Genomic DNA, 7,863 nt, shown 5'->3' on the forward strand with positions numbered 1-7,863 from the left:
TGGGGGAGGAGCGATCAGAATCAAAGAAAGGGGAAGTGCACAAAATATTTGTAGCCTAATATTTGGCTAATTCCCCTCCCCCTTTATTATGCTTTAGTACATAATTATGTCTAATTTATCTGGTCTTCCCATGCCTCACTAAAGACACTATAATGGGGGCTTTTGCAGTGATGGTATGTAAGTGGTGCATGCTAACACAGTCGATGTGTCTGGAAATAACGGGTTGTTTGAACAGGACTGCCCCTACATTTGTTCCCATCTGTTTCCCTACAGTTTCATCCCTTCAAAGGCATCAGAATTGTCCCTGATCAGGAGTCCTTCTGTTGTCCTGAAGCTGTCCAAAGGAGAACCACACAGGCAGGAGGTCTGATGGGCATGCCTGTACTGACCCAGTAAAAGATGAAAAAATAAAACTGTTATAATGAAGCTACTGGCTGCTACTTAACACTTTCAACAGCAACCTGTCTAAACAAATACCATTTAAAAAGATTTGTTAAATGCCAAATTCAAATAAGAGTAAACCATACATAAGATCAAGAAATTAAATGTTAGTTTTTATTTACATCATATATAAAAAAATAAATATCAGCCAAATATTAGGCTACAAATATTTTGTGCACTTCCCCTTTCTTTGATTCTGATCGCTCCTCCCCCAAATACTATGACCTGAGAGGTCAAGGCCTGGGAAACATGAGTGATTCCAAGAGACCAATCAGGAGGAAGCCCTTTATTAATGCTTCACGTGCCGTCGCTGCGCCCAAACGGCCAGCAGAGGGCGCACGTGGACTCCAGATTAACGGTCACTTCCCAGTTCAGTTTCACAAACCAATTGATCCAGGAGGGTCTCTTACCTCCCGGCCCAACGCCTAGCAATAGTGGCCAAACCCAAACTGCATTTGCTGAGGGTAGGAAATTATGAAGCCATCTGTCGGCGTGAAGAATGAGTGAAAAGTTCTGAAAACCAAGTTTCCAAAACAATGTTCCGTTTGTTGCCATCTGACTTCGCTCCGATGCCCAGATGATGTAGACAGCCCCACCACAGCCAGTCCTTCCTTTTCCAGGCTCCTGTGGGCCTTCAACGGTCGGTCGGTCGGTCAGTCAGTCGGTCCGTCGGTCAGTCGATCGGGTCGGGCGTCGAAGATTTGGAGGAATCGTCCCGTAACAGGGTATTTAGATCATCTCTGTTGTCCAGCGCCAAACTAATTTAGTGGAGCCGAGGGGCAGGCTCTAGTCACACGTTTGGAAGTGGGATGGAGGGAGGCCGCCTGCAGAATGTTTTCTGTGGTGGCAGCAATGCCAACGGCCTGAGGCACGGGTAAAGCGGCCATCTTCCCTGTCTCTGCCATTAGCAAAAGCTGCCCTCAGTCCTGCTCAGTGCTGAGAGTCAAGGCAACAGCAGAGGGCCAGAGCGTAGCAGCTGTGAGCAGGGAGGAGAAAGCCCCAGTCTTCCTGAGGAAGGGGCAAGAGGGGTCTGGGACTTAGCAGGGAGACTAGCTTTTGCTTCATAGCGAATTTACAGAGGGAAGGGAACCTCCCCAAATCTGCCTCCCACCCCCTGCTGGCACCCACACCTCTCAGGATATAGTGATGACTGGGTAAGGCCTTGGCTTCCCCAGAAATGTTCAAATTTTGCTCACACCGAAAGAGGTAGCATTGACTTTTATTTTCAAAGCAATCCACCGCCACGTTTTTGGTAAAGAGCGACGCCAAGTGATTTTTAAGACGTTCCCTAATACCCTTTGAGTTTGAATCCTACCCTGGAAACAGTTTTGAGAAGGTGGCAGACATCCAGCTGGCTGAGACCAGGTCTGAAAATGGTCCACCACCAATTTTCTTTTAAGTTTTCTGAAGAGCACTAGCTCACCACTGCCTTAAAAGCCAAGGCTGGACACCCGGGCCATGGGCTGCACTTCTAGCTCCTCAAAGGCTGAGGCAGAAGCATTGAGAATCCCTCAGTCCTCCTCAGTGTAGGTTAGCCCAGGCTCCACGTTGAAAACAGGTCTGAATCAGTAAGGCTCCAGTGGCTCAGACCCTGCTGGCTCTCCATTCAGGAGTCCAGTCCAGAGGGATTTCTGGGAATGCAAACTAGCCAATGCCGAAGAGCAACCCCCTGTCTGATAAAGTGCCTCTGTTCCTAAGGCAAAGGGGGGATGGGACGCAGCTTGGCTGCCAGGGTGCTTGCCTGCCTGGCACACATCAAGAGGCCCTGGCTTGGATGCCCAGAGCCACTTTAAAGCAGATGTGGTGGGCCACAACTGTACTCTGAGCATTCAGGAGATGGAGGAGTGAGGATCTGGGCGGCAATGTCATCCTTGGTGACCTAGAGTTTACACGGCCAGCCTGGGCTGAATGAGACCCTGCCTAAAGACAAAAGTGAAGCCGAAGTAGCCAAGAAAGAGGAAGGGCATCACTTTTTGGTCAAAAAAGACACCTTTCCCAGGGGAACAGCTGTGACTGCTGTGGAAATTCTGGTCTTCAATGCAAGGTACCATGCTGGGGAGCCAGGCTCCATGGAGCAAGCAACTGGTGGGGAGCCAGGTTTCATAAAGCAATGGCAGAGGATGGGCCCTGGCAGGGAATGGGCAGGGAGAAGCTGGGAGGCAGTGTGGAGACAGGGTATACCCTCGTGTGCTGGGGACTCGTGTACAGGATGCAGAACCTCAGTGAAGGAGGGTCTCCTGGAGAAACCCGACCCTCAGAGAAGATAGTGAGGCAGGCAGGTTAAATAAGCCCAGTAAGAGAGCCATCCAAGAGTGCATATACTAACCTGTCTGTCTGTCTGTCTGTCTGTCTGTCTGTCTGTCTATGGTCTGTCTACCCAGGGCCTGCCTGTGTTTTGTGAGCTCTGTCCACAGAGAGTGCTGCCACGCTTCTGCCAAGCAGGAGAAGGGTCCGGGGGTCTCTGCGGCCCTGAAGGAAAGCCGTTTGCACAGAAGATAAGCATTTTCTGCAAGTCGTGAGTAGTGGAGGTGAGGAAGACGTGAGCCACACACCAAAAGAAAGGTGCCCTGGGTCAGGCACCACCTTTGTGCCCGATGAGAAGAGACACACCCACCAGAGCCAAGATGGAGCCACTACACTCTGTCCTGGAAGGGACAGCCAGGTGACTGCTCCCTAAAACCACACCCACTCTGTGGCTCCTTTCCCAAAGGTGCTTTATCTGACTGAAGTCGTGTGCACTGTGAAGGCTGGCTGATGCTTTAGGTCGGCAGGGATGGGACATTCCTGCTGCCGTGGATCTCCTACGGAAGGTGCCTCCCTTGGTCTGCACATGGCCTCAGTGGGAAGGCCTCGCCAGCACATAAAGTGCTATACTGCAGGCATGCCAGATCCTTGGCACCCAGTGTGTTTCTGGACCTGTGCCCTTCAGCCCAGGACCCTGTGCTCGCTGGCTACTTGTTCACATGACGCTCTTGTTCATATGATGCTGGAAACCTGTGCCCTTTCTAGACACCCTCTCTGTTGGTGTGAGTGGGTGGGCACATGGGTACCACTCAGGGGTCGGGTACTGTGCTCCTACCCGGGAAGGAGTCTCCGCAGCAGTGTGTAGACGGGTACCTGCATACCACGTGTGACTGTGTTGAGAATCCTTGCTTATGGCTATGATGTCATTACTCCTCCTCCTCCTCCTCCATCTCCTCCTCCTCCTCGTCCTCCTGGTTTGGGGTTGACATCCTTGCTGTCTTCCCAACACCACCACTTAGGCCTCCTGTTGGAAAGGCAAGAAGAGCAAAGGCTCCCCAACGGTCCTCTCTCTTGTTCTCGGTAGCACCTGGCTGGCTGACTTCCCCTCAAAACCACTTCTGGGGTCTTCTCGCCCTCCCCTATCTTCTCTTGGGTCCGGAGAGGGTGTGTGTGCCTGTTGAACGACCATGGAGCCCACTCTGTGGCCAAGGAGCCTGCTGATGAGCCAGAGCCAGGCCTCCCTGAGGCCTTTCCCCCATACACCACAGAGCCAGAATCCTCCTCTCTCCTGTCCTGGTGGACACCAGGCACAGGGAGAGCCGAGGCCTGGGGGATGCTGTGGAGTTGGTTGTGCCCTAGGCAGGATGGCCAAAGCCTAAGTGGACCCTGGGGATCGGGGCCTGCCTGCCACCAATGGCCCTTTGGCCCTGCCATAGTGAGTGCTATCTAAGCTTAGGATGTAAGAATCACCTCATGCTCAAATGCTCCTCCCAGGAGGTACAGAGCTGTGTCTCTTTCCCCACCTGGAAGGTATTGGGAAGTTCCTAAGAGAGCAGGCCTCACCCATGCTCACTGCTCTCCTGCTTGCTGCTTTCTGGGACCCGATGTTCTGAGGAAGCAGGTGTCTTCTGCTTTGTCTAGGTCGTAGTCTCTGGTCTTTGGTTCATTGTCCTGTGATACAATTTCTAAGGGCTGTTTAGTAATTCTTTTGTTCTTCTAGGAGATAGCAAGAAATGGGGAGCAGTGTTAATAATTGGGTCTCTGAGCAAGTACAGTGAAGGAGCCTAGAAATGGGTATGTGTGGAACGCCAGGAAGCCTCAGTCCCCATCCAGGTCAGGGGGCAGTGGTCTGGCCAGGTCCCTGGAAAGATGTGATGCAGGCCTTGCAGGCGGTGACCTGCAGCAGGTCCTGGAGCAGCTGAGCCCGTGTCTCGCAGCAGCCTGGGGACTACAGCCAGCTCATGGACAGTAAATGGGCAGGGGGAACTGGCCTGTCTCAGACCCATGGTAGATCCTCCTAAGCCTTGCCTTGTGATGTGGCATGCTGCTGCAGCACAACCTGCCTTCAGAGGCACCAGGGAGCAGGATGCTACTGGGATGGTAAAGGAGAGCATCTCTGCAGGTCAACAGGGACTCCAGCTGCCAATCTCAGGCTCTGACTCCCTTAACCTTGCTGGCAGGGCTACATCTGACTGCCCATTCTTTGGGCAGACCCCCGGAATATCTGGCTGGGCTCATTTTGCCTCCCCTCTGCCCCTCTTGTGCCCCTGCTCCCCCCCCCCAACTTCACCACATCTCCCCACATCAGTGTGAAGAGCCTGACACACCTCTGTCTCTTGGTTTTTAATCCAATGCCCTTCCTGGTTTCCTTTGATGGAGGCATAGGTAACCCTGGGCTATTTTCCAGTCTGCTGAGTGATAACTTAGGCAAGGAGACTCCTAAACCAGGACAGGAGAACCTGGTGTCGGGGATGACGGTGCCTTCACACATTGCCTTTGCCTCGATTGCCTTGGCATCTTGGCATTTATGACCTTGGTATGACCTTCATCTTGCTGGTGACAGCACTAGTCCTTGGGGACTCCCTAACTTTTAGAATGTGGCTTCATCCTTTTTTGAAGGGTGGGGAGTTGTGAGTAGGGGGTGGGTCAATACCGAGGCAGCAGACATACCCACCCCTTCCTGTGTGCTCAGGGGAACTTGGTTTTGTGGTCCCTGCCTGGGCCTTGCATCTATCCTTGGGCTCTGTGTTCCTTGCATTGGCCACAGCCAAGCCCTGTCTGTGGTTCTCAGCAGTTGTGATGTGCTCAGTGGTCAGCTGGCTCTCCTTTGTCACATCGTTCCTCCATAGACAGAGCTCTGTTCCAGGGTCTGCGTGCACGGTGTGGCCTGAGCCTCCTGCAGCCTTTCCTCATTGTCAGTAGTGAAGGTGATGAAGCAAAGGTCACACTGGGTTCATCCCAGCATCATCTTCTTTTTCTTGATTGGATGCCTTATTCCTTCTCAGTCTCTATGAGGTCTTGTGTGGTCCTCTCTGGGGTTGCTGATCGATTCTTCTTCTTTTTCACTCTTCTCCCCCCTTGACGGACTTGGGAGAGTCTCTGAGCACCATGGAGCAGGCAGGCCCTCACATGGCCAGCTGTCCCCTTACCTCCTTGTTCCCTGGCATAGGCAAGGATTCCTGCCCTGTTGGATCCTGAGAGTGGGTGCTGCCTGCTGAGGATGTAAGTCCTGACAACTGATTGCTTCAACACAAAAGATGAGTTCCTAATAAGTGAGTAGTCATTGACTGAAAATAGCTCTGTACTTGGGAAGGCCAAGGCCAAGGTCCTGGCAGGTGGATCCCCTGGTGTGAGCTCAGAGCTCCTGACCAGCACCTTAGAGCTGAGTTCCACAGGCAGAGGTTAACAGAGCTCCCCCTGGCCATGTTCTCGAGGGCACTAATTACATTCATGGAGGTGTGTGTGTGTGTGTGTGTGTGTGTGTGTGTGTGTGTGTGTCGGGTCCTGTACACAACCCTGTTCCTTTTCTCACAGCGGAAATTAGTTCATAACATGAATTTGGAGGGACACCAACTCTCAGGCCACGAAATGTCCTAATGAATGTGGAATTGACAGGATCAAGAGGCTTCAGGTTGTGTCTGTGGCCTCTGGATAAGGGGGGCAAAGGCCAGGGGTGGGAAGGGGGATGGTTCCTGATTGGTGGGATCCGGGCTTATGTGGAATGGGTGACCCAGAACCTCAGGTGCTGGGCAGGGTGCTGTGGAGCATGCAGAGCAGCACTGAAAGTCACTTCCCTTGACTGAGTGGATGGGGGTGCAGCGGGGAGTAGACTCCCTTTCTGCCTCCTGCATGACACAGCTTCAGTTCTGTCCTGCTTCTCAGACCTTGTTTCCGTCTGTAACTGCTGCTATGCTCACTTTCCAAAGAAGCTCTGCCACTCCCTCTAGATGGGAGGAGATCTGGGTCCATGTGGTTCAGGCCCAGAGATATCCTGATGCTCCCTTCTCCCTCCCAGGTGTCTGTCATCATCCTTTCCTATGGGTTCTTGCCTTGTGCCAGGCTTCTTCCAGAGCTGGAGGTGGTTGGGGTGGAGATGGTTAGGGGCAAACAGGGAGAGGGAATGGGGACATTGGTCAGCTCTTTAGACAGTGTTGGCAATGTGCCTCCTGGAGCCTCTCAGGGCAGCTCTTCACAGGAGGTCAGGCCATGCCCCAGGGCTGGGCAGAAGCATAGCCTTCACCACCAGACTTGCCTCCCAAGGCCTCTGCACATGTGAGCCTGGTCTCTGTGGTGCCCAGCTTGCCTCTCTTTATGCCTACTTCACCATATCTCTTTCTCTCATCTGCTTGGTTTCTCTGAGTTCCAACAGTGCTTCAGACAGTTGTGGAAGGAAAGAAGAGCAGAGACTGTGTGTCTGTCTCCCTTGGGCTTTGCTTTGGCTCCCCCTTGCTGTCTGGTTCTTGTTGTCAACCTGTTTGGCCAATTTCAAGCTATTGAATTCTGTCACACGTCAGAACATAGATGCCTACTGCTCACCAAAGAAAAGGCAAAGTGCTAGAGAGATGGCTCAGAGGTTAACACTGCTTGCTCCATTCTCCACAGGACCAGATCTTAGACCCCCACACTCCTGTCATATGCCCAGCATTCCTGCCAATTCCTTTAAACCCAACTGTGGAGGGATGGAGACAGGAGGATGTCTGGGACTTGCCTGCTTTCAGCCCAGTGGAGATGTGAACCCAGGGCTCAGGAAGAAACCCTGCTCTAAGAAACTATGTAGAGGGACAGAGGAGGATAGTAGTTGCCCTCTTCAGGATCTGTGAGGGAGCAGGGGAACCCAGGGTACACACCATATGTCTTACAAAGGAAGGGAACAAAGCCCACAGCTCCGTACCCCACAGGAGCAGGCCTTCCCCACCACCCTCAGATGCCTTTCTCTGTGCTCTTGAGTAAACAAGAAAAGTATCATACTGTCTTCTTCAGCAGTTAGAGACGGAATTAAGGTCTGAGATTCAGTCACGTGTGAGAACTCCTAAGCTGACAAACCTGGGCCTGTGACCTGAAAGTCACTCTTTGCCCCTTCCTTTGCCCTACGGGTCCACCAACTCCTCACACCAGTTTTGAGATGTCAAGGTTCCCGCACACACACGTACTCTCCAGCATCCTCAGAGTTAAATTCCC

The 7,863-nt window shown here is 52.5% G+C and overlaps 1 long non-coding RNA gene across 1 annotated transcript; it reads left to right on the forward strand.

Annotated features, from left to right (window-relative positions):
• The first annotated feature begins 739 nt into the window (after nucleotides 1-739).
• Nucleotides 740-7,590, forward strand: LOC116096096. Its single transcript, XR_004120838.1, has 2 exons — nucleotides 740-1,166; nucleotides 2,823-7,590. It is a non-coding gene; the product is annotated as an uncharacterized LOC116096096 (long non-coding RNA).
• Nucleotides 7,591-7,863: the final 273 nt, after the last annotated feature.

The sequence above is a fragment of the Mastomys coucha genome, unplaced genomic scaffold (assembly GCF_008632895.1).
Source record: "Mastomys coucha isolate ucsf_1 unplaced genomic scaffold, UCSF_Mcou_1 pScaffold18, whole genome shotgun sequence".
In the NCBI taxonomy this organism is placed as follows: Eukaryota; Metazoa; Chordata; class Mammalia; order Rodentia; family Muridae; genus Mastomys; species Mastomys coucha.